Below are 10,156 nucleotides of genomic sequence, written 5' to 3' on the forward strand. Positions count from 1 at the left end.
TCAAGACTCCTCTCAGTAATAGTCTTCTTTTTATTAACATCCTTTGCTACCAATTTGAAGGCAACATTTTCCATACTTCCTGTGCTTCAAGTCGGTAACAGCTCTCTGGAGGGTGATGATTACCTGCTTACTGTTGCATAAGGAGCTAAGACTTAGGAGTTAAATACTTGACAAATGGCGTGAGCTGGATTCGAGCCTAGACCTGTCTGGTTTCAAAGCAGGTATTTATTCCATTTAGTTCTTTCTTTGAGTTTTAATTGTAAAAGTTCCAAAATCCATTCTTAGTGGATCAAATGGGCTATCTACAAGCTTTAGAGAGAAGATTTACCTCACCCAGCAGGTTTGGTTTTGTTTGGGTTTTTACTGTTAATTTTCCTATAGTTCATCTGAATAGCTAATGTCCCACCTTCACAAAATCCCAGATACCACCCTGTTTCAGTACTGCTAATGTAGAGGTGTGAGGGTATAATTAAATTCAGAATATCTGATTCATTATTTAGTTTTGCTAATATGACAAGCCCTAGACAAGTCCTCTTCATGTGGGACATAATATCTAGGCTATACCTAATTCACAAAACTAAAGACAAAAATAAAATGAAAGCTCATGTAAAATAATAGTTTAGATTTTCTGACCAGTAGGGGGCATGAGAGTTTCTGTTTTATTTAAAGTACTCCCCCCCTACTGGGTACAATGAATAAAACTGCTTTTTTTTTTTTTAATTTTTAAAAATGTTTATTTATTTTTGAGAGAGAGAGCATGAGCAGGGAGAGGGGCAGAGAGAGAATCCCAAGCAGGCTCTACACTGACAGTGCAGAGCCTGAAATGGAGTGTGAGATCATGACCTTAGCTGAAATCAAGTCAGACACTTAACTGACTGAGCCACCCAGGAGCCCCTAAATTTTTTTATTCTAATGTTTATTTATTTGTGAGAGAGAGAGAAGAGACAGCATGAGCCAAGAAGGGGCAGAGAGATGACACAGAATCTGAAGCAGGCTCTAGGCTCTGAGCTGTCAGCACAGAGCCCAACGTGGGGCTTACACTCACTCATGAACCGTGAGATCACAACCTGAGCTGAAGTCAAACACTTAACAGACTGAGCCACCCAAACTGCTTTTTAAAATATTTTTACTAGCTAAAGAAAAACAAAATGGAAATAATCAATAGAGAATTAATTCTTGGTTACTGCTCTTTGTTCAGTGATCATTTCATCAAGATGTCCTCCAAACAATAACTGATCATCTGAAGGCTCTGATTGATACTCAATATTCCATCCATGGAGACAGCATCCCATTTTGCAGAAAACGAAAGCTGTATGACAATTCTCTTCAACTCACATTCTTGCTATTAACTGTGCTGCCTTCTCAGCAAACCGGGATTCCTATGTTTGATATATGCAAGTGTCACAATATGATTTTTTATGTTTAAGGCACATGACATTAAATTCACAGAAACTCTTTGAACTTGCAGAGAATATTCTCTGATTTTAAGCTATGTTCAGCCTTGGCAAACAAACAAAAACTATGTTTCCTGTTCACAAACCACTTCCTCAAAATAAATATGCACAAAAGGTATGAATGGAATCTAAATAATTATTTGAAACCAAAAGAAATCTGACGAATTATATGCATGATTTCTGTCTTGCCTTATTTTAAGTGTGTGTGTGTGTATGTGTGTGTGTGTAAAATATACAGAACTAAGTTGACTTTCTCAATCATCTAACAGCAATCTCAATGGCACTTTTTAGGATTCTTCTTTCTAAATCACCATGTAAGGGATAAGATTGCATAGCCAGACAGTGGGGGGCAGCAGGGGGGGAAGCAATAAACGTAGACTGCCACAAGAGCTTTCAACCTTAATATCCCCAACACTGATTACTTTTAAAGCCATATTTCACTTCATATCACTGTTTCCCCTTACCCAACAGGAGTGTTTTAGGCTTTATCTGACATATTCCTGTATGTCTGTCTAGCATATTACTGTAAGAAATAAGCTTCTCCTTTTACCAATCAGCTCTCTGAAATTCAGGAATTCTCTGGTCTCACTGATCTGCATAACCCAAGGAAGAAAGGCATAAAACATGGTTAATGACTGCTTCAGCTACAACTGCTTGCTCTGCTCACATGTGCTCATGCTCTCTCTCTCCCCCTCTCTCTCCCCTCATTCACACAAGCCAATAGGAGTGGTTTCTAAGAGTGCTCTACTGAGTCTGTTAGAATAAGTTACAGATTTCTTGGGAGATGAAGGGACGATTATGTCCTACATTATTTCCTCTTTCTTGAAACCTCTGTTTCTCTTTTTTCTATTCTAGCTCCATCCCCTTGGCCTTCAAACATATTTGATTCTCCTGTGCCCTATGACACCTTGAATCACACAGCCCTCCTAACCTACCAGCATCTCTGCATCTTCCTTGTACTTTGAAGGTACTCAACAAATACTGAGTGAAAGAACAGATTTCCATAATTTTCCACTTGACATAAAATTGATATTTTTATAAAGAAACAGGAAGGTAATTCCACTGAAAGGAAACAAAAATCAATATAGTGTTTTTAGACATTCTCAGCTGGACAAGAGGTAAAATTTAACATGAAAAAACAAGCTGAACAAAACAGTATCTTAGGAAAAAATACTTGTTTCCTGCTGTGAAAAATAAGTTAGCTACCAGACTTTCATTAATAAATTGATAACCATTGGTGGCATTACTCCCGGTGGGAATTGTACCATATTGCTACAAAGCTAAAGTCATAAAGGCTAGAGGCCAACAGTCTTATGGAGGAGAAAGGATTTGCACTTAAAAATAAATAGGCAAACAAAAGTCAACCAAAGATGTTCCTTCATTCACTCACAAACATTTCATTCTCAACCCAAGCAGAGGTAAACTAAAAGGCCTGGCTTCACAGAGCTTCTAGTCCAATGGAAGCTACACACAAGGGACAATGATCTCCGGTCTGTGCATTGAGGGTGGGAAGTAGAGGTACTTAATTCAAACTTGAGGGTTCACAGTTGGCTTCCTTCAGAGTATGATACCTGGTTTAGCCAAGTGAAAAGGGAGAAGAACATTCCAGGCAGAAGAAACAGTATGTGTGCAGACCTAGAGGTAGCTGACTAGGGAACTTGAAAGTTTTCCCGTCATTTATTTATTTATTTAAATACTTACTGGTTTTATAGTTATGAATGATGAAGATTAAAACTATTTATAAAGTATTGGTATGATGTATAGATCTTTATAAATGTATAAAATAAAGCAAATGTGCTTCAACAAATGTATGTTTGAACTCTTAAGAAAGAGAAATCACCAGAGGCCAAAATAAAGCCAATTAAAAATCAAATGAGTAAGCATGTGAACTGATACTTTGTCAGACCAAGGAATATTTGCAGATATATATAATGAAGGGTATTTAATGCCCACGCAAGCAGGAAACAGGGTAAATGGGTAATGGTTCTCCAAGGAAAGCTGAAACTTTTGAAAGAACTGAATTGAAGCAATTCACAATGCCTGAAGTCAGAAGCCACAAGAGTAGCATCAGATCCCCATGAAATTCAGACAATAGAGTTCTTTGATTGAGGCTGTTGGGAGGAATCAATTTTTTACTCTTGTCTTTCCAAATGAAGGAACACCTCTAAAATGACACTTTTAGCCTCTTGTTCCACCTCTAACTCAACTCAGTCAAATACCCAACTGGAGGGTCATAGACATCAGTCCACACCCCTTAAGTGGGTGAAGTAAATCTAATAAAAAGCAGTGAATGCTGGAAATTTGTTTCTTTTCCTTACCTTTCGAACCCAATATAATCCAGTGTAAGTTGGAAATCCTAGGTAAAAGTGTCTGGTTATGTGGCCTGTTTCAAGATCTAGCTTGCTAAAGGGTTGGGGTTTCAGGCAGGGAATGTAACTTAGCAAACCCATTTAACCATAACATGTTCTCCAACCTATACGTGTTCTTCAAACACCTTATTTACCTAACTATCTCTGCAAAGCTCCACACCAGCCAGCATCACATGGTTTTCTCAGAGTGCTATGCCTATCTCCTGTAAGGTCTTTCTAGACTGTCATTCTACAATATCAGTGGGCCACTTCAGTCAATGGCCTCTCCTGCTTCTGACCAATGTGGTAAATCTGCGCTTTCCTGAGTCTGTCCATCTGCTGTTTGAGGGACATAATGTACAAGTCAGAGCATTCTTCTTACTTACGTGCTAGTGGCTGTATAGAAGGCAGGAGCGAGCTAACATTGAATGAGATCCCAGGAATGCAGTGATTACGGCCTAAAGACTTGAAGAAAAGCATAGTTGTAAGGTATGTTGTTCTATTTTGTGTTATAAAATTCTGAAAGGTAAATTTAACATGACCAGAAATTATCGTTCATATTTTTCTTCTGCCTATTCTAAGACTTGCATTTATGATGATCATCACCTGATGACTATCAGCTCACTGGCAGCCAGTATTCATAAGCAGCACAATGGATGTGGCATCGTCAGAACTAATAATATAACCAATATAAATAAATGGTATTAGGGAACTGCAAAAACAAGAAGATACTATTTTCACACCAACAGGTTCTAAAGAGCCACAACATTGTGAGTATAACAGAGTTGCTCTTTTTTTCTCTCAGTGGAAATTATGAAATTAGGGAGGAGGAGCACATTTGACAATGAAATACACAAGAAAATTGTTCCTGAACCTGAATAAGAAGAGATGGTACCGGGGCGCCTGGGTGGCTCAGTTGGTTAAGCGTCCGACTTCGGCTCAGGTCATGATCTCACGGTCCGTGAGTTCGAGCCCTGCGTCGGGCTCTGTGCTGACAGCTCAGAGCCTGGAGCCTGCTTCCGATTCTGTGTCTCCCTCTCTCTCTGCCCCTCCCCCATTCATGCTCTGTCTCTCTCTGTCTCAAAACTAAATAAACATTAAAAATTTGAAAAAAAAATATTATTTAAAAAAAAAAAAGAAGAGATGGTACCTAGACACTGCTAGTGTGAACTGATTTTCACATGCGCTGCCTGGACAATGAAAAATGTAAACATCGCTTCTGTACCCAATCTTCTAAATTTTTCATTGAAAATTTTAATTGTGTTAGCCTCCTATTGCTGGTGTAAGAAATTACCAGAAATGCATGCACTTAAAACTTATTATCTTACAGTTCAGGAGATCCGAAGTCTAAAATGTGTTAGCACCGCTGCATTCCTTCTAAAGGCCGTTTCTCTGCCCTTTTGAGCTTTTAGAGACTGCATGCATTGCTTACATCGTAGCCTCTTCCTCCATCTTCAAAAAATAATGTAAATTCTGACTCTATTCCTTTTAGGAAAGCAAACATTTATATGATAAAATAGATTTTATGGGGCTTTTGAAAGATGTAAACAAAATGTGTTAAGTGCCTAGCACAAAAAGTACACAAGTGGGAGACTGGGAGACATGGTTATTGTTACTATTTTCATGATGATGATAATGATGAAAGATTTCTATCCCAAAAGTTAAAATCTTAAGAAGAAAAAACTGACTACTGAAAGCACATCCAGAACGAGTTAAACTTAGATTGTACTTTGCCATTTACCAAGCTCTTTCACACACATGATCTTATCTCATCTTACCCGCAATTCTGTGACACAGGCATTATTTTCATTCCTGATTTTATGATGAAACTGAGTCTTGAAAACTCAGTTGCTTCACCACTTGTAGTCTGCATTTTGCCACTTGAACCCAAGACTCCCCCCATCAAATCTGCTATACTTTTCATTACAAAATAGTTCTGCTCTCTAACAGTTCCAAATGCTCAGGTGTTTATTATGTAAATCAGTAATTTTCAAAGCCGGGTTCTGGGCCAGCAGTATCAGCATCAGCATCACCTATTAAAAATGCAGATGCTCAGGCACCATGTCTGAAGTGCTGAGGGTCAGGATGGGCAAAATGAGTTTTGTATTAGCCCTCCAGGTTATTCTGATGTACTCTAAAGCTTGAGAACCACTGATCTAAAATATTGCTCTCTTCTTCTAACTGCTTACAACCCCGAGATTAAAGCCACACAAAGCCATGTAAAAAATGATTCAGTGATTAAACTGACACTTTTATTAGAGAGAATCCTAGAAGCTTGAAGAGCAAACTCATTGAAAACTTTGTTCTAATTATTTGGATTTTTCACCTCAACAAAAGTACAACATATTCTGCCTGTGTATGAAAGAGAAAAGTAAAAACCTGGGGGCTTTAAGATTGAATTTCAATAGGGACAGAAGTAGGATAATAATGATGGCTTCCATTCATTTATTAATCTATTGATGGACAGTTGGGCTGCTTCCATAGTTTGGCTATTGTAAATAATGATGCAATAAACATCAGGGTGCATGTATCCCTTCAAATTAGTGTTTTTGTATTCTTTGGGTAAATACCCAGTAGTGCAAATTCCTGGATCCTAGGGTAGTTCTATTTTTAACCTTTTGAGGAACCTCCATACTGTCTTCCACAGTGGCTGTACTGGTTTGTGCTCCCAGCAGTGAACAAGGGTTCCTTTTTCTCCACATCCTCACCAACACTTGTTTCTTGAGTTTTTTATTTTAGCCATTCTGACAGGTGTAAGGTGATAATTTGCATTTCCCTGATGATGAGTGATGTTGAGAGCATCTTTTCATGTATCTGTTGGCAATCTGTAGCTCTTCTTTGGAGATATGTTTGTTCATGTCTCTTGTTCATTTTTTAATTGGACTATTTGCTTTTTGGGTGTTGAGTTTTATAAGGTTTTTAGATATTTTGATTACTTCTCCTTTATTGGATATGTCATTTGCAAATATTTTCTCCTATTCAGTAGGTTGTCTTTTAGTTTAGTTTTTTGTTTTCCTTTGCTGTGCAGAAGCTTTTTATTTTGATGTGGTATATATATATATATATATATATATATATATATATATACACATACAATGGAATCTTATTCAACCATAAAAAGAATGAAATCTTGCCATTTGCAAAAACATGGATGGATCTAGAGTATAATGCTAAGCAAAATAAGCCAGTCAGAGAAAGACAAATACCATATGGGTTCACTCATATGTAGAATTTAAGAAACAAAACAAATGAACAAAGGGGAAAAAGAGACAAACCAAAAAAAACAGACTCTTAACTGTAGAAAGACAAGCAGATGGTTACGAAAGGAGTGTGGTATGAGGGATGAGTCAAATAGGTGAAGGGGATTAAGATACATTGATTTCGATGAGCACTGAGTAATATACAGAACTGCTGAATCACCATACTATACTAATACTGAACCTAATGTAACTCTGTATGTTAACTACACTGGAATTAAAAATTTTTTAAATATGTTGTGGGGTGCATACATACATACATAAAATGATGGTTTCCAGAATTTCCTCTCCTATATTATCTATGATTGCTTAAGCAGGACCTTGAAAGATTAGTCTATTATCAGTCCTCCTCCTCTTCCTCATTGATCATATGCTTTGAGAACACTTAATTGCAACAGGCCAGAATGACGAGATTACGTCCTCTCACAGTTGGAACAAAGACAAATTGTATGTGGCATGCCACAGGCCGAGAGGGGCAAAGGGAGAGCTGACATTTTATATGTTATAAATACTGCTTACTCGTAGTTCATCAAATTGTTTCTAGATCTGGGAGTTAAGGGCAAAGGCTCTCATTCTGATTTACCATCTGTGTCCTGATGGGTTGAATCAATATCCAGGAGCAATTTGGGAGGGCAAAGATCCCTGCAGGTTGCCACACCAGAGGTTTATTAGCAGAAGCTAGGGATCAATCAAGCTTTGAAAGAGGCCCTGGGGAAGACTTGCAAAAAGCATCCCTCAGGTAAAGCAGTCTGCTCCAAGTCTACCATGGAGAGTAAGCATTTCAAAGGAGATTTAGAAGAGAAGGTGAGGCTAGCAGTGCTTTCATCAGAAGCCCAGATCTAGGGTAAGGTTGGTTCTCTGCTCAGGCTTAGGCTTTCCTTGTCCCTCTAGTTTGGAGCCTCTTCAAAACCTGGGGTATACTCCACATGAGAATGGGGTTATTCCAACTCTTCAGGGAAAGAACTCTGCCATGGCCAGGGAAGAGACCCTGGCATCCGTCCTGTCATAGGTACGGTGAAACATCTTTCTGCAGAGCCCTGTACCTTAGTTGGCCCCCAAGAGCCACGAAGCCTGTGTCCTGGGCACAACTGGCGGGTGATTTCATGCCTAAAGAGGACTTTTCTATAGAATCACCAGAGGACAATTCCCTGCAGCATAGCAAGGCCTTCTAGCGGGGTAGAGGGAAGGAGGCGAACATTTATTGAGCAGTAACTATGTGCTAGACCTTTTCCATACACTAACTCATTTTATTCTTACAACAATCTCATTTAGTAGATAATTTTATCCCCATTTTTCAGACCAGAAAACAAGGCAGAGGAAGTTAGGTTACTTACTCAAAGTCACACAGCTTGCAGGTGGCACAGCCAGAATATGAACTCGGGTCTGGCTTCAAAGTCCCTGCTCTCCTCACTACAGTGCTATCACAGCAGAAGGAGCCCAATGAGCTCACCACCTGTCTCTGAGCAAAGGGCACTTCAGGCCTTCCCGTGTGGCTGTTTCCAACAGATCAATGGAGGTCACAGTGTATACATCACCTGTGCCATCTTTGTTGGCCCACAGACATACATCCTAATTATGTTGTCCTGAGGGAGGATCATTATGCACTTTTCCTACCACTGAACAAGGAGATGGGGATCAAAGGACAGCTGAGTCCTCACGGATGATCCCTGTTTATTGTACCTATTCCTCTTTCTCCATCCAAAAACCTCTTTCCTCCATGTTACCCCCATACATCCCAATTAAACAGAAAGCCATCATCAATTTTTTTGCTATCTCTTACAAGAGGAAAAAAAAGGCTAAGGAAAACATTTTATTGCAAAGGCCTAACAGCATTTGCTGCAATCTGCTTATTTCAGCACAATCCTCTAAGTGCTGTTTTATTTGCCCTAAACAAGCTTGATATACAACACAGTCATAACCTTAATGATATTTCAGCCAGTTAATCATTCATTAGGCTAAGTCAGAACAGTCTTCTGCGAAGTTTGTATTCCCATTTTCAGGTTGGCCAAACTGACCTCTTTTAGAACAGACTGCTTTCTTCTTGAAATATATAATGTATTATTCCCAAGTGGAGATTTTAACTATCATGGAATAGTGCGGTATTTACTGATACTTCACTCTGTATTCGCCAACTACAATTATATCCTTCATTTTACAAGCTGTTTGCCAGGACAATTCCATGACAGAATCCATTCTTCCATACTAGGGCAAGGTTCCTTGGAAGCACTAACTTAGGGGTGCTAATTGCCAGGCAGAGCAAACAATCTGGAATGGAATAGGAGAAGAGCATTTGTAGACAGCCCAGGGTATTTTTGCCATGGCCTAGATAGATGTAGGAAGGAACACTTACTCTCATCTTTGTAAGCTGATTTTACTGTGGCCATTTGGTCAGCAAATCTAAATTCGGAAATTCGCCTAAGGAATAAAAATGGGTATACACTGCAAGAGTGAGGCATCAGCCTCCAGGATACAATGTCTACTTACTAAGAACCATCATAGGGTGCTCTGTCTTCAATGGGCAGAATATATGGGTCTGAGAAATAAAGAGTAAAGGTAAAAGTTGCCCTATTGCTACCACTTCCCACTCCAACTCTGGCCTCTATGAGTTAGGAAATCCTATTTCCCAAGAGGCCAATAGGCAAGGAAAGAAGTTACCATCCCGGCAGGAATAATTAACCCACGGTAACAAAAGATAGGGTTGCTCTTACACCGTGGGAGCAGGAAGAAATATGTTTGGTACCCAGAGGTTACACTCTCTCTCCAGGGGCAGCCTGCATCCTATCACTGGACAATGAGGGTTCGAACAAAGACCCAACCCCCTTGTCTGAATGAGGTACAATTCTGAAGGGCTATTCCAGTTTCAGACTTCCTCAGAGGATTGGCCAAGGACGTTGCTGCTTTTGCATAGCAGACTAAGTTCCTCCCCCACCCCCCACCCCACCCACCCACACATCCAGTCCTGCTGCCTTCACTCACTCACAGGTGGCTACCCAAGAGCACTCCCCAATAAACTGCACTGAATTATCTGTCTTCAAGTCTGTTTTTCAGGGAACCCAATCTAAAATGAATGTGAATAGTGGCAATTCTTAAATGAAGG

General features: G+C 39.4%; 1 long non-coding RNA gene across 5 annotated transcripts in view; it reads right to left on the reverse strand.

Moving 5' to 3' along the window:
- The window catches only part of LOC113600497 (uncharacterized), a 51,879-nt gene extending 42,118 nt beyond the window's left edge, over nucleotides 1-9,761 (reverse strand). For 2 of the 5 annotated variants that reach the window (XR_008296172.1, XR_003421488.2), the window contains exons 1-2: nucleotides 5,131-6,832; nucleotides 4,189-4,267 (exon numbers count right to left, since the gene is read on the reverse strand). This is a non-coding gene — a long non-coding RNA (uncharacterized LOC113600497). Of the gene's footprint in view, nucleotides 1-4,188; nucleotides 4,706-4,960; nucleotides 6,833-8,393 lie in introns of those variants that run through there. The other 3 variants (XR_008296171.1, XR_003421487.2, XR_008296173.1) reach the window with 2 other exon arrangements.
- Nucleotides 9,762-10,156: the final 395 nt, after the last annotated feature.

Source organism: Acinonyx jubatus, chromosome B1 (assembly GCF_027475565.1).
Source record: "Acinonyx jubatus isolate Ajub_Pintada_27869175 chromosome B1, VMU_Ajub_asm_v1.0, whole genome shotgun sequence".
Classification (NCBI taxonomy): Eukaryota; Metazoa; Chordata; class Mammalia; order Carnivora; family Felidae; genus Acinonyx; species Acinonyx jubatus.